The sequence below is a fragment of the Chrysemys picta genome, chromosome 17 (genome assembly GCF_011386835.1).
Source record: "Chrysemys picta bellii isolate R12L10 chromosome 17, ASM1138683v2, whole genome shotgun sequence".
Taxonomy (NCBI): domain Eukaryota; kingdom Metazoa; phylum Chordata; order Testudines; family Emydidae; genus Chrysemys; species Chrysemys picta.
The window spans coordinates 20,304,106-20,320,556 of NC_088807.1; positions in this window are offsets into that span (position 1 = coordinate 20,304,106).

Below are 16,451 nucleotides of genomic sequence, written 5' to 3' on the forward strand. Positions count from 1 at the left end.
GGAGAATGGATACCCCAGCGACTGGTGACCTGGTCACTGGGAGGCCCAGCTCAGGAGTCGCAGCCAGTTCTGGCCAGTGGGAGGACAATGGACTGCGAAGAGAGGACCCCGGTGACCTAACCAGCCGGTTCCAGCCAGAGGACAGAAGCGAGGAGAGGAGGCCCCAGTTTAAGACCCTGTTTACCTGGAGAGAAGACAATGGACAAAGGTGGGGCTTGGGGCTGGTGATCTCAGATGCCCAGCTGGGAAGCAGGGGGACTCGGGGCTGGAGAGAGGGAGCAGGCAGAGCCCACCTGGAACTAGGAACACGAGACACGGGGTCCCCCACCCCTCAGCAGGGCAATGGTGCGGATCCATCTGCAAGGAGTCCATGGAGGGGTGGCTGGGCCAGGACAAGGAGAGACCGAGGGGACCTAGAGGCCAATTGCATTTTATCTCCATCAGCTGGGGAAGGAGAAATCAGTTCAGTGGGGAATGATCACAAGTGAATCAGAGTTCGCTGGTGTAGCAGGAACTGCTGGGTAGGGTCACACTGGGAACTATTGCTGAGCTCGCCTGGACAGTAACTGCCATTGGCTGAATTCAATCCACTTCCTGGGCAACAATTTACATTCCTGGAGCACCAGGATCTGGAGTTAGAACGTCCAAGGCACTAGGCCAGAACCCACCGCTCTACGGTCCCTTCGCGGCTTCTCTGTTCTTAGGCTGGTTTGTTGCCTCTTGAGCCATCCCCTTGCGCCGTCTCTGTTTGCTGCTCTGAGTTCCAGCTCAGATACCTGCAGCTATTTCTCCAGGCGATGGGTCGGCTTCTCAGTCGAACAACTGTCCCTCCGCTGCTTTATCTAGAGTCCCTTTGCTCTCGGGCAATTCGTCTCTTCCTGTCGCTGCCCCTGAAGGTGCTGGGTGGATGTTTGGTCAGCACTATTTGCTTTACTTTCGCTCCAGCTCACTTCCTCCTCATTTCTCCAGCCCGTTTCTCTTTGCTCACAGCTGATTTCCGGCACATTTCACTCTTGCTTTACTTCTCTCACAGTTTTCTAACAATTTCTTAGGTAACTTAGAGACTCGTTAATTTTCTTCGTCTTTCACTGCACGATTCTTCCCTTAATTTCCCGCTCTGTCTTTCCTCTGTCTGCCTCCTCCTGTTCCTACCATCTCTGTCCCTTCTCAATGGGACTTTCTCCCTGCCAGTTCCCTGCCTGGTGCCCTTTGACAACACCGAGGTCCCTATCCATTTCTGGTGCCAGTTGCTACCTCGCTGGCTGCTGGTGTCTCTCTGCCCATGCTGGGCAACCTCCCTACCAGAGCTCTACCAGCTGTTTCCACCAGGAGTGCTGGGGGTGGGAGGAGCTGCTGGCTGCTGTCCCCGGCTGTTTTCTCTCTCCCCCGCTAGGAAAAAATACCTTCCCAGGCTCGAGCTCCCCCCACTTCAATTGCCCGAGAATCATAGGCGCCGACTCCGGGGGTGCTCCGGGGCTGGAGCCCCCATGTAACAAAACTGGTGGGTGCTCAGCACCCACCGGCAGCTCCCCGTGGCCCCGCCCCGCCCCCCTGCTCCAGCTCGCCTCCGCCTCCACCTCCTCTGTGAGTGCGCCACCGCGTCCTGCTTCTCCCCCTCCCTCCCAGCGCTTGTGCTGCGAAACAGCTGATTCACGGGGCAGGCACGCTGGGGGAAGAGGCGGGGCTGGGGCGGGGATTTGGGGAAGGGATCCAATTGGGGCAGGGAGGGGCGGAGTTAGGGCAGGGACTTTGGGGGTGGGGTTGGAATGGGGGCGGGGCCAGGGGAGGGGATGGGGTGGGGTAGGGTGGGGCAAGGGGTGGGGAGGGCCACAGGCACCCACCGGCACCGGAGAAAGTTGGCGCCTATGCCCGGAATCCTTGGGGTTCTCCCCACAGTGGCTGTTTTGAGGCTGCTTCTGAGCAGCCAACGTGTGCAGCTCCCACAGCTCTTGAACCCGACAGCCCCCAGCCCCGGTGGGCATCACACAGCCAGCCCTGGAATGTTCCTCCCCGCTGGGAACCCCCCAGTGACTCTGTCCCTGCTCCCCGGCCGGGCGTCCCCTCGGCTGGGCCCAGGGCTCAGAGCACAACGTGGCTCTGAACTGGCTGGCTGGGGGTGGGGCTGGGAGCAGGGATGCGACCAGAGGGGCGGGTCCGATTCGGTGCTATATTGGCAGCGGTCCCTCCCTGCATCTCTCCGGCTCACGTTGCTGATGGGAAACTCGGCCACGTCCCCAGCAGGCTCCGCGTCCTGCAGTGTGGTTGAGCTTCCAACTTTGTACAGAAGGAACCTCATGTTCCGCTGTGTAGCCTGACACTGGATGGTGATATTTCCCCCCAGGGCGACCCCCCCCCCTGCTGGGGCACAGGGAGATGGAGGGTTTGGGGAAGTAGGTCTCTGCAGTGAGAAGGAGACAGGCCATGAGACAGACTCCGGCACAGTCACTGCGTCCTGTCCTCACTGCACGGTCCCAGAGACGGGTCCCTAGGAGAAAACCCAGCCAGAGGTCCTGGATCTAGGGGTTCTGGGGGCGGGAGGCTGGGTGGTTGTCACGGACTCCCAGGTCGTGCCCACTCTTGGCCCCATGCAGTCACTGGGGGGAACCCCCTTTAGTGAGACAGCCCTTCTTGGGGGGTCCACTCTCTCTCAGGGGCAGGAGGGCTCGAGACTGGAGAGGGGGAGCAGGCGGAGCCCACCTGGATGCAGGGGAGACTGGGATGTGCTGGGCTGAGAGAAGCCAGGCCTGAGGCCCTGAGAGTTTCCTGTGCTGTGTTCAGTGCTCAATAAACCCTCCTGTTCTACGCTGGCTGAGAGTCGCTCCGGTCTAGAAAACTGGGATGCATTATTACCTCTGGGCGTGGAGGCCACGGGGGTCCAGAGCGAGTGGGCTCCCTGGGGGGCCAGTGCTGCTGGGTTTGAGGATACAGACCTGGTTGGCGGTGCCTCAGTTTCCCCACCTTGGGATGGAGGCTCTGGCCCAGCTCTGTCAGCACTACCCTCGGCGCTTCGGGCCCCCCCCTTCTGGAGGTCCCGCATCCCTCGCTGGCTTTGGCTCCGGGTAAGGACCAGGGCGCTCTGCTTGCCATCCGGCCAGTTCTCCAAGTCATTACCCATTAGCACCTCAGGAGGCAGGTGATCGTGCACCCCGACCTCTTTGGGTCCCTCCTTAGCCCCCCATTTCAGGTGTATCCTCGCTACAGGCACCTTGATGGGGGGCCTGAACACTACCCTCAGGGTCATGTAGGCATCGGGCACTAGCTGGTCTGGGTCCACCACCTCGGACCGCACCAGAGTCACTTCTGCGCCGGTGTCCCAGAACCCCTGGACGCTCCTTCCCCCCACCTCAATGGGGATGACGTGGCGATTGTCCCCCAGGGCCTGTCCCAGGCTCACCCGGCGGATTGAATAGGGCGCTCTGGACCTGGAGCCCCGCCTTCCCCTGCTGGCCTGGCCTGGCGGTCCCCTCCCCCTGGCACAGCCCTCTCGACTGCGGCCCCCTGGACCGGCAGTGCCCCCCTCGGTGGGCTTCCACCCAGTTGACACCCACGGGTTCTGCTTGGCTGCCATTTCCTTCATCTTCAGGCAATTACATTTCAGGTCCTCAAGTCCCACGAGGGGGTCGCCCCGCCCCTGCATTCCCGGCACCCCTGAGTTGGGCTTCCTGGAGTCCCACCTTTCAGAGGTCTCTGGGTGACTCCCCTTCTGAGCCCCCGATGTGGGTCTCCCTCCTGCCCCCGATCTGCTGTCCACAAACTCATCCACTTAGTTTTGTTTAATTGCTTTCAGCACCCCCACTATAAAAATTGTTCCAGCACCTATGAACCCTGCCAGACGAACCTCTCCAGGATCCCAGCGATTCCTGGGAGTTACGACCGAAACTGCCCAAGGACCTAAATCCAGAGCACCCCTCTGTACCCGTCTATCTACTTAATGGGCCACCCCAGCCCAGTGTACCCCCTCCCCATCCCTGCCCCATGGGATCAGACCCTTGGGCCCATCCAGCCAGTATCATCCCCCCACCCCCCGGATCAGATCCACAGGCCCTCACAGCTGGAAACCCACCGCTCTCAGGCTGGCGGCACCAGGCAGGGACAGATTGTGTCTGGTACAGCAACACCCGGCTCCTCCCCAGCACTTCGCACCCACAGATCTCACTGCGCTTACAGAGGGGGCAGGTGAACCAGCCCCATTTTACAGAGGGGGAAACTGAGGCAAAGAGGGGGGCAGGGACTCGGCCGCATTCACCCAGGAAATGACAGCCATACCAGGAATGGCAGCCAGCTCTCCTGAGTCCCAGCCCCAGCGCTCTCCCCACTAGGCCAAACAGCCACCCAGGCAGTGTCAGCCTGGCTCAGGGCCGTAGTCCATAGAGCATTGGTGGGCTATTGGCTACAGCAGAGGACTGAGATCCAGGGTTATATCCCCAGTTCTGGGAGGAGAGTGGGGTCTAGAGTAGCGGGGCTGAGAGCCAGGACTCCTGGGTTCTATCCCTGGTTCTGGGAGGGGAGTGGGATCTAATGGTTAGAGTGCAGGGGGTGGGTGGCAATTAGAGGTACTGGGTGTTGCACATGTAAGGGGACAGTTAGCCCCTTACTGACCCACAGTGGAGCTTTTGGGTTTAGTTAGACACAATCAGATTTATTTTTCATTTTGGTTTGTGGATCTCCTCTGTGCTAACCCCAGATGCTTTTCTTTGCTTGTAACCTTTAAGCTGAACCCCCAAGAAAGCTATTTTGGGTGCTTAATTTTTGTAGTTGTTGCTTTTAAGACCTAACAAAAAGCCTAAGTTCCAGATGTATTTTTTCCCTTTTTGTTTTTAATAAAATTTACCTTTTTTAAGAACACGATTAGATTTTTTTGGTGTCCTAAGAGGTTTGTGCGCATGTTGTTTGATTAGCTGGTAGCTAATTTCCTTTGTTTTCTTTCTCAGCTCTTCCCCGGAGTGGGGGTGAAAGGGCTTGAGAGTACCCCAAAGGGAGGAATTCCCAAGTGTGCCTTTCTGGGTTCAAAGGGGTTTTTTGCATTTGGATGGTGGCAGCGTTTACCAAGCCAAGGTCAGAGAGAAGCTGTAACCTTGGGAGTTTAATACAAGCCTGAAGTGGCCAGTGTTCATTTTTAGAATCCTTGCGGGCCCCACCTTCTGCACTTGGAGTGACAGAGTGGGGATTCAGCCTTGACACCCAGTAGGGCCATTCTTATGGCCTTATTCACCGACTACAACAATCCACACAACGTCACTGGGATCTGACCAGCTGGGCGGCTCCGATCTGGAGAGAGATCAGCAGCTGTAGAACCCTGCGTCTGCCCGCCTGGCTCTGGGGATGGTGAATTCACCCCCGTCCGCATCAGCATCCAGCTCCCGGATTTCGATTCCACCTTTATACAGAAATAACCTCCTGGCCTCGCACCGACACTGACAGCGGATGGTGACGGCTCCCCCCAGGGCGATCACCCCACTGGGGCTGACGGAGATGGAGGGTCCAGGCGCAGGGAGCTCTGCGTTCACACGCAAACAGGAGTGAGATGGGGAGACACAAACCCCTCCCTTGTGTCTGTAACTTGCCCTTAGTGCCCAGCCCCAGGGACAGCGCCAGGGCTAACAGACACCTCACTGCATCTACAGGGAACCTGTGGGCTGGATTCTGATGTCAGCCCCCAGGGTCAATCTGGAGTCACCCGTGACTGCACTGGGTGCAGGGCAGAGTTCTGGTCTCAGCCCTCACCTTGGTCTCAGATCCGCCCCCACCCAGACATATGCCCTAGTCTCAGTTCCGAAATCAAGTGCAACCAAAGCAATCAGAGGTCCCTGCCGCGGGGGGGGGGGTGTGCCTCAGGGTGGGGGGGGAGCTGCCACAGGGCTCCCCACCCCAGCTCACCTCTGCTACGCCCCCTCCCTGAGAACGCCGTTGCTGCTCCACTTCTCCCACCTCCCAGGCTTGCGGTGCCAATCAGCTGTTTGGCGCTGCAAGCCTGGGAGGGGAGGAGAATTAGAGCAGGGGCGGTGTGCTCGGGGAGGAGGCGGAGCAGAGGTGAGCTGGGGTGGGAAGCTGCCGCACGGCTCCCCGGGGGGGGGATCTGCCGCAAGGGGGCACCTCAGGGCAGAGGGGGGTAGCTGCTGGGGGGGGGCGCCTCAGGGCAGGGGGGGCGAGTAGCTGCCGCAGGGCTGGGCGCGGGACGCAAGGTGGAAGTTTCGCCTAGGGCGCAAAACTTCCTTGCACCAGCCCTGAGGCCAAGCATCATGCAGCTCCCAGCTTGTCCATGTCTCTGTGGGGAGAACATAAGAACGGCCATACTAGGTTAGACCGAAGGTCCATCCAGCCCAGTATCCTGTCTGCAGACAGTGACCAATGCCAGGTGCCCCAGAGGGAGTGAACCTAACAGGTAATGATCAAGTGAGAGGAGGGAAAGGGCACCCTCAGTGCACCCTGCAGCATTGGGGAAGGTGCATCGGGCTGGGAGCCAGAAGACCACAGGGTCTTGTCTTCAATCTTCCACTGATCACTACAGTAGAACCTCAGAGTTATGAACTGACCAATCAGCCACACCTCTCATTTGGAAATGGAAGTGAGCGATCAGATGGCAGCAGAGATAACTTAAAAAAAACAAGCAAATACAGAACAGTTCTGTGTTAAACATAAACTGCTAAAAAAAGAAAGAGGAAGTTTTAAAAGATATGACAAGGGAAGGAAACTGTTTCTGTGCTTGTTTCATTTACATTAAGATGGTTAAAAGCAGCATTTTTCTTCGGCATAGTAAAGTTTCAAAGCTGTACTAAGTCCATGTTCAGTTGCATGAAGACAATGTTCAGTTGTAAACTTTTGAACGACCAGCAATAACCTTTTGTTCAGACTACTGAATATTTCAGAGTTACGAACAATCTCCAATCCCGAGGTGTTTGTAACTCTCAGGTTCTCCTGTATTTCCATGCAGATTCACAGACCCCCTTCCTCCCCCCGCACACCCCGCCTGCTTTGTTGCATTCCGAGTTCAAAGCTGGCTGGTGACCCATGAAGGTAAAATTAGTGCGTGATCATGCAATTAAAGGGGGCAGAGTTAAGGAAAACGTAACTGCGGCATTTCCTGGTGCAGGAGGGTTTGACTCTGCAGCCTTCCCTCTCAGCCTGCAAACCCGCTCACCTGTGACATGAGCCGTGGCACTGTGTGAGGAGCGGCACGATGGGGAACACCTGGGTTGCTGCCCCTTGCACCATGGCTGCGCTGGCGGCTTTACACTGTTCTAAGGGGCTTTTCTCAACGTGTGAATTAAATCAACCAGGTTCAAAAGAAAATCTGATAAAGAGAAATTCCATCCCGGGCTCCCAACGGGTCACCAGCCCGGAGAGACCCAGGGACCTTCTAATGCCCCTGCAGAGACCCTGCCCCCGAGCTGGAGGAGACACTGTCAGTGGTTATGTGGCCAGGCCCCTAGAGAGGGACGTGACACAGGCTTTGTTTATACAGCCATCCCATCTCCCCTCAAATCCCCATCCTCTCTGCCCCTCTCCTGTCTCCCCTCAAACTCCCCCACCCTGCACCAACCCATCTCGCCCTCGTCCCTGTCCCCCCTCCAACCTTCGTTGACCTCTCCCGTCTCCCCTCCAACACCCACCCACCCGAACCCTTTCTGTCTCCCCTCAAATTACTGTCCCCACTCCCTCCCCGATCTCAGCCTGTCTCCCCTCTAATCCCTCCCCCACACACCCTCAGCCTGTCCCCCCACACTCCCGTACCCGGATGCTCTTTGCAGAGAGTCTCACAGGCTCAGAGGACTCAGGGGGGTTGGAAACTCTCTCCCTCACCAGCATTGCACAGGCCGGGGGCCGGGGCTTATTTCTAACCGAGCCCCTGGTTCTACTCGGCTCCAGGGCAAACCCCCAGCAGCAGCCGTTCAAAGGCAAAGCTTTCGGGTTAACCCCACGGACAAGGAATCAAACCCGGCCTGTCTATCGAAACGGGGGCTGAGCAACCGCAGCCAACAGTCGGAGTCAGACCGGCTCCAAGTCTCGCTTCTTCAGGAGTCACCAGAGTATAGCCACTTGTTCCCAGAACAGCCGGGCTTTGGGGGGAGGAACCGGTTCATTTCACTCTCTGGACGGTCGGGCAGGGCGGCTGCTGACCCCGCTCCTAGTGTAAGTGGGGGAACGGTCCCGTTATTGTGGGGAACTTTCCTGGTTTATACACGCCCCGGTGGGATTGGCTAGTGAAAGGATCTGAGTCCTCACTCCCACTCCCTTTACCCAGAGGTCTGTCTGACCTTGAGGGCTCCCCTTCCTCCCTCCCGTGCGGCAGAGTCCTCGTAACCCCGTCAAGGCTAGGCCCCGGATCCCTTGGGGTTCGACCCCCAATCTTGTCATGGTCACTTAGGACAGAGGCGAGGGTGTCCCCACTCCGGGGCACTCTCTTTGCACCAGATGCTTCCCTGACCCACTGATCAGTACATAGAGTTCAGAGCATGTACAATTTATTAAACAGCAACCCATACAAAAATAAGGAAAAGATGGGGAAGGTGAAAGGAAACAAGTCACCCGCCCTGTGGGCACGGGGACACCACAAACAGCCACCTCTGCAAGGGAAAGGAAGTTCACAGTCTGTTCCTCACACCTCCCAGGCCTCCCGCGCAGGCTCTGGCCCTGCTGCGGTGATACCACAGTGTGACAATCTGTACCTCAAAGTAGCACCGTGGAGCCCCCGTGTTCCCCACTATGATAGAATTATGATCAGTTGGGTACAAAGTTGCCTTGTGAGGCATCATTTTAAAAGTCTTGATCTCTTGAACATTCATGTCCTGTTGCACTGTGTGTGCTATTGTTGTATGGGACTTGATGAAGCATTGCTGAACTATGTTGTGAGGTTGAGAGATGCCCACAGCCAACTGCAACAAAGGACCAGCCAGCCACTGTCAATGGCTCATCAACACCCCTCAAGGAAAGAATCCACTATCCCAGAGACTGTGTACAATGGAGACTGCTTGACCAATGGGGACTGCCTGAAGCCTGAGTCACAGCAAAAAACTTTCCAGCAGTTCCCCATTGAGTGCTGGGTTTCCAGGGGAGGGGCCGGATGAGCAGCTCCTGGTCACGGAGCCCTCTGTGAGTCCACAGAGCTGCTGGTGTATGACAAGATGAAGGGCTCTGATCGGTGCCGGTAGCTGCAGCTGTAGCTCCCTCCGTGCTGCCGGCCCACGGTGGGGATGCGGAACTCGGCCCCGTCCCCAGCAGGGTCCATGTGTCGCTGCGGGTTCAGGTCTCCAGCCTTGTGCAGGAAGAACCTCACGTCCCGGTGCTGCCCCTGAGACCGGATGGTGATGTCTGCCTGTAGTAGTTCCGGGGTGGGGCTCGTCCCTTCCTGGGGCGCCTGGGAGCCAGGCCGCCCCGCTACAAAGCGAATAACAGTTAGGGCCCCGACCTTTGGGAAGGGGCTAAGCACACAATTGATAGCTCAGAGCTCAGCCTGCAGGGGCTGAGCACACAATTAGCAGTTCAGAGCTCAGACCCTTGTGCAGGGGCTGAGCACACAATTAACAGCTCCGGCCCTGGATCAGGGCGGGGCAGCAAACCAATAGTCAGTCAGTGGCCCAGGCCTTGTAGCAGGGGCTGGGTCAGTTTGGATTAGCCCAGGCCCTAGGTCAGGGTGGGGCAGCCAACAGATAGTCTGTCAGGGGCCCAGGCCCCTTGGACAAGGAGGAGGAGAGACTGCCACCCGGCGCGGGGTGGCAGGGGGAACACAGGCCCACCCACTCCACTGTGTTCCAGCCCGGGGCCCTATCCGCAGCAGTCCGTCTGCCGCGCAGTCAGTGGGGATCCTGACCGCAACACACTGACATGGGTTCGGGGTCTGCTATCCCCGGGCCACTTCCCATCTCCTCCTCCATGGGTACCTGTTCCTCCTGAGTTCCGTCTGCTGGGTCGCAGATCATGGGCTGCTCCGGGCCCCGAGCAGCAGGTAGGTCTGTCGCTCCCTCTGGGCCCTCGGCGGGGGGGAAGCTCAGACCGCTCCTCAGGATACCGGGCTCTCGGCAGGCTCGGCCAGTCCTCCTCAGGATACCGGGCTCTCGGCAGGCTCGGCCAGTCCTCCTCAGGATACCGGGCTCTCGGCAGGCTCAGGTCCGCGGGAGCTCGGGCACCAGCGTCTGTCCTCTCCCGCTGCCGGCTAGCTACTGAGCGCTGTGGCCTGGCCTTTATACTTCCTGTCCCGCCCCTTGACTTCCGGGAGGCGGGGACAGGCCGCGGTGGCTCCGCCCACTCTGGCGGCTGTTCTGGCTCGTCCCTTCCTGGGGCGCCTGGGAGCCAGGCCGCCCCGCTACACTGCCCTTGGGGCAGTGACCCCAGTGGGAATCAGAGAGATGGAGGGTCTGGGTAAGCTGGGATCTGCGCACAGGAGACAGGCTGTGAGAGCCAGACCCGGGCACCCACCCAGCCCCGGCCTCCCCGGCTGGCCTCAGCCGCGGGCAGATCGATGGGGCCCCGGGCAGAGATTCTCTTCCAGATCCAATAGTTCCCCACAACCAGAGTCCCAGCCCCACAGACACTGAGCTGCAGCTCCCTAGTTCTTGGATTCCTCATGTCACCCTTCTGCCGGTCTGAGTTAGCAGTAACAAGGGCCAGGTTCAGTATCTAGGGGTTCCGTTTCAATAACACAATGTAAAACTGGCTCAAGACCCCACCCAGTGACCTGGGACAATTACATACCACCCCCCGGGTGCCTCTACGAGGCAATACTTCCCCTCTCACAAACACAGAATCTGAGTCTAGCAAAAGCCTTTCAATAAAGGAGGGAAACAATGCGGCATTATGTTGGGGAAACACCACAAACAGGATTCATAACACAAACCATGAGCAAAAGACCCACCCCCAAGTAAGTTTGACAGTATCCTTTTCCCCTCAGGGTCTTAAGTCCAACACCCCAAAAGTCTCTGTCCCTGGTCAGTGCAGCCCCAGAGTTCAAAAGTTTATCTGCAGAGTTTTACCTCCCAGCCCCGTGGGGGCGGGGGTGTGGCGGAAATGGAGGGGGCACACAGGATGTTAAGGGGCACCTTACGTGGTCCGAGTCTGACTGCCCCACCGCTCTATGGGGTTCTGCTCAAGCCATTCCACAAACTGCTCCACTCTGCCAGCCGCTCTGCTCCACCAGCTGTCCCACATGCCACTCCAATTGTCCCACAAGCTGCTCTGCCTCTGCCAGCTGCTCAGCAACATATCTGCAGGCCCCCCACAGCACTCAGTGACTTCAGCTCTTTAGTGATTTCAGCTTGTAGTAGGGGAGACTCAGTGCTGGTGCACCATTAGCCCAAACTGAATTTAACTCAGCACTCTGTAACTAGGCTCTTAATAGAATTAAATTAGCTCTAACATTCTACAGTAGAGAAAGAGGATAGAATGGGTATTTCAGAAACAGGTGTGGCACAATACCCTTCTCAACTCACCAGGTTTTAGAACCCATGTCCCTTGTCTAGTGAATACTACTTAGTTGATGGCGCGTCCCTCTGTCATAAAACAGTTTCATTGTCCTTGAGTCACATAATCAGGGTAACAACACTTTATTCTTCCTGCCCCAATAACAGAGAAACTGGAGATCCCACAGCAGCCAAAGTGACCATTTTGGGCTGCTGTTGGCGCTAAGCAGGGTGGGTGTGCCTATGCAAACAAGCTCAGCCCCTGAAGTTCTTTTCCACAACTCGCCACAATTCACCACCAGATGTCAGGGTAGAGCTCATCCTGACTCTGCTTACATTCACATACCCATGTCTGGCCCCTGCCTCATTCACTGCATCAGGCCTGCCCTGGACAGAACGACTCAGCCCCACACAGGAAGGGAGTGATCCCCCCCTGGGGAGGCATGAAGGGGTCTTTATTCCAATTCGACACAGGGGGGAACTGAGGCACAGACATATTCACTTTCCTTAATGAGCTCCCAGGGGCACGAACTGTCTCTTCACTCTGTGTTTATGCAGTGCCTGGCACAACGGGGCCCTGATCATGGCAGGGGCCCTACCTGCTCCCCCAACACAAGGGATCCAGTGCTATTGAGGCCAGCATTTGCAGAGGTATCCACTAATTGTGGGTATCTCGGTTTGTGGGTGTTTGGCCTGAGATCCCCCAAGATTGAGCCCTCCCCCCCCCCCCAAGGAAGGACAATTTTGAAAACCACGACATGCTCCCATCACAGAGTCTGTGGCTGTGCCAGGAGCTGGGCCAGATCTCCTGGGTCCCAGCCCAGCACCGTGTCCACCAAGCCACCGCTTCTCCTGCAGCCCCTGCCTCATTCTGCCCCGGCCGGGGCACTGCCTGCTGCGGGGCCTGGAGCACAGAGGGGATGGGATCACGGAATTAAATAGCGACTCACGGTTCCTATGCACAAGGGGCAGTGTTAAAGTAGCCTCCCTGCCCCGAGTCTCCAGGGGCTACTGCTCTCCCCTGGCTGGGGAACCCCCCAGTAACTCTGTCCCCACTTCCCATTTGGGTGTCCCCTCTGCTGGGCCCAGGGCAGAGCCTGGCTCTGAACGTCCCACAAGGGCAAGACCCCCTGAGGACCCAGCTGGGTGTGTGGCTGGGAGCAGGGACGCTGAGCCAGGCCCCTCACCTGCTACCAGCAGCTCCTCAGGGTCGCTGGGCTCTGACCAGACGGGCAGGTCGGATTTGGTGCTATATCGGTAGCTGTAGTTCCCTGCGTCTCTCTGGCTCACACTGCAGATGGAAAACTCAGCCACATCCCCCGCGGGGTACGTCACCTGCTGTGCAATGCGGTCTCCAGCTTTATTGAGAAGGACCCTCGCTCCCCGACACTGACACTCACACCGGACGGTCATGGCTCCCTCCGGGGTGACACGCCCGCTGGGGCACAGGGAGATGGAGGCTTTGGAGTAGCTGGGCTCTGCTGGCAGGAGGAGACAGGCCGTGAAACACAGACCCCTGCACGGTCACCGCGCCCCATCCCCACAGCCCGGCCCCAGTGACGAGACTGATACAGGGGCCTGCAGGGAGACACGGGGTCCCCACACCCCTCAGCAGGGCAACAGCGCGGATCCATCTGCAAGGAGCCCCTGGAGGGGTGGCTGGGGCAGGGCAAGGAGAGGCCGAGGGGACCTGGAGTCCAATTGCATTTTATCTCCATCAGCTGGGGAAGGAGAAATCAGTTCAGTGGGGAATGATCACAAGTGAATCAGAGTTCGCTGGTGTAGCAGGAGCTGCTGGGTAGGGTCACACTGGGAACTATTGCTGAGCTCGCCTGGACAGTAACTGCCATTGGCTGAATTCAACCCACTTCATGGACAACAATTTACATTCCTGGAGCACCAGGATCTGGCGTTAGAACGTGCAAGGCACTAGGCCAGAACCCACCGCTCTACGGTCCTTTCGTGGTTTCTCTGATTGCAGCCTCTGTACATCCCGAGTTTGCAGGGAAATTTCTTAGGACGGTTTGCTGCAGTTTGAGCCATCCTCTTGCTCCGTCTTTGTTGGCTGTTCTGAGTAGGGTGACCAGATGCCCCCATTTTATAGGGACAGTGCCGATATTCAGGGTTTGTCTTATATACACGCCTAAAACCCTCCACTCCCTGTCCCGACTTTTCACCTTTGCTATCTAGTCACCCTAGTTCTGAGTTTGAGCTCATATCAAGACAGCTAGTCCTCCATGCCATCTCTGTCCCTTCTGAATGGGACTTTCTCCCTGCCAGCTCTGTGCCTGGCACCCCTCTGATGACACAGCTCAGCCACCAGGTCCCTTTCTACTGGCTCCCCACTCGCTGGGTCCCTTCATTTCTGGTCCCGGTTGCTACCTCACTGGCTGCTGGTGTCTCTCTCCAGGGGCTGGGCAGCCTCCCTCCAAACTCTAAAAGCCGTTTCCGCTGGGAGCGCTCCGGGATGCGGGGAGCTGCTGCCTGCTGTCCCATCTGTTTTCTTTCTCACCCTACTTCAGCTGCCCAGGAATCCTTGGGGTTCTCTCCACCACAGCTGTTTCATGGCTGTTTTCGAGGAATCCCCCCTCCCTCAGCCCCAATCTACAGCAGCTGCTCCTTATCTCAGCTGGGAAACCCCCAGTGACTCCATCCCCACTCCCCAGACAGGTGTCCCCTCTGCTGGGTCCAGGGCTCAGGGCAGAGCCTGGCTCTGAGCACTGAGAACCCCTGAGGGGCTGGCTGGGGGTGGGGCTGGGAAGCGAGATACCAACCTGGGCCCTCACCTGCTACCCCCAGCTCCACGGGGTCGCTGGGCTCTGACCAGATGGACGGGTCTGATTTGGTGCTTTATCGGCAGCTGTAACTTCTTCATCTCTTTGGCTCACTTTGCAAATGGGAAACAGCCACGTCCCCAGCACGTTTGGGTGCTCAGGGAAATGGAAGGTTTGGGGTAGCTGAGATCTGCAGTGACAAGGGGACAGGCCGTGAGACAGACCCCGGCACAGTCACTGTGCCCCATCCCCACCGCACGGTCACAGAGATGGGGCCCCTGGGAGAAAACCCAGCCTGAGAAACCTCTCTAAGATCCCAGAGATTCCTGGGAGCTACGACCAAAGCTGCCCGAGGACCTAAATCCAGAGCACCCCTGTCCCCCATCCCCCTCCCTGACCTCCCATGGGCACATCTAGCCAGTATCCCCCCCCCCCCCCCAGATGAGTACACAGCTGCTGCGTCTCTGGGTCCCTGTAGCACTGGTGAGACTGCGACTGGAATACTCTGTACCGTTCTGGTGTCCGTGTTTTAAAAAGGATGGTGAAAAATTGGAGGGGGGGGCATAAAAGAGACATAAAAATCATCTGAGAGCTCGAGAATGTGGCTTAAAGTGAGATATTTCAGGGGTCAATCTCATTTCGCTGTGAAAGAAGATTGAGAGGTGATTTGATTACAGTGGAGAAGGACCTTCCTGGAGAGAAAATACCGAGTCCCAAAGTGCTCTTCAATCGAGCCGCGAAAGGCAGAACAAGAACCAGCGGCTGTCAGCTGAAGCCAGAGACATTCAAATGAGAAGCCCGGCACCAATTTTTAACAGTGAAGGTGATTAACCACTGGAACAAATTACCAGGGGAAGTGGTGGATTCTCTGTTTCCTGATGTCCTCACATCACAACTGGGTGTCTGTCTGGGAGGCGTGTTTTAGTGAAACACAAGCTATTGGGCTTAATATGGGGGTAAGTGTGTGAAACTTCCTGACCTGTGAAATCCAGGTCAGATTAGATCAAATAGTGGCCACGTCAGGCCTAAAAATCTGTGAATCTATGAAGTGTGCAGGGGGAGGAACAGATCCTGCTGTTTTACTGTTTTACCTGCTTGTTCCCTAGAATCACTAGTGAGCAGTGGGGTGATTTGGGGAGCAGCTGAGACACCCGAACAGGCTGGCCAGGGGCAGACACCAGCCCTGCGAGGGAGAGGTGGGCGTGGCAGTGACATCACAAGGGCCTTGGGCAAGAACTCAGCCTATTGGACAAAGGTGGTGAGGCGGCTGTGACCTCACAGAGCTCCCTTAACATCAGACAGGCAGTACAGGGGGGCGGGGCAGGGGGAACCTCAGAGACCCCTGTGGCCTTGCTGCAGCAAGCCTCCTTCTCGCCATCTCTCCTGGGGGATTTGTGTTCACGCACCTGAGTGCTAAGAAGGAGCTTCTGTGGGAGTTTTCTCCTTTCCAGCTTGATTCTGGAGAACGCAGACACCCCGTGGAGAAGGTAAGATTCCCGATGAAGGTTGGAACATTTCAGTCTCATCCAAACATTGCCAGCCGAGCGCTGGGCTCGGAAAACACAAGGTAAATTGACAGGAAAATGTCCCACCTAGGAATCCGCCCCTTAATAACTGGGTAACTAATGGGTCTCAAAATGTAATTGTAACTGAGGAATCATTCTCGGACAGGTGTCTTTCTAGTAGGGCCCTGCAGGGATCGGTTCTTGGCCCTACACGATTTAACATTTTGATCAGTGACTTGGAAGCAAATATAAAATCATCTCTGATAAAACCTGCAGATGACAGACAGATTGGGGGAGTGGTAAATAACAAACCGGACACGGCATTGATACAGAGCCACCTGGATTGTTTGGGAAGCTGAGCACAAGCGACATACCTGTTAGTTTGTCAAATGTAAAGTTATACCTCTAGGAACAAAACATCTAGGCTATATGTACAAGATGGGGGGCTCCATCCTGGGAAGCAGTGACCCTGAAAAAGACTTGGGGTCATGTTTTCTAATCAGCTGACCAGGAGCTCCCAGCGGGACACTTTGGCCAAAATGGCAAATGCGATCTTTGGATGCCTACACAGCAGAATCTCACCTGGAAGTGGAGAGGTGTATTTGGCACTGGTGTGACCACTACTGGAATATTGTGTCCAGTTCTGGTGTCCACAGTTTGAGACAGATGCCAATAAACTGGAGAAGGTTCAGAGAAGAGCCACAAGAATGATTAAATAGGGTTACCATACGTCCGGATTTTCCCGGACATGTCCGGCTTTTTGGGCTCCAAATCCCCGT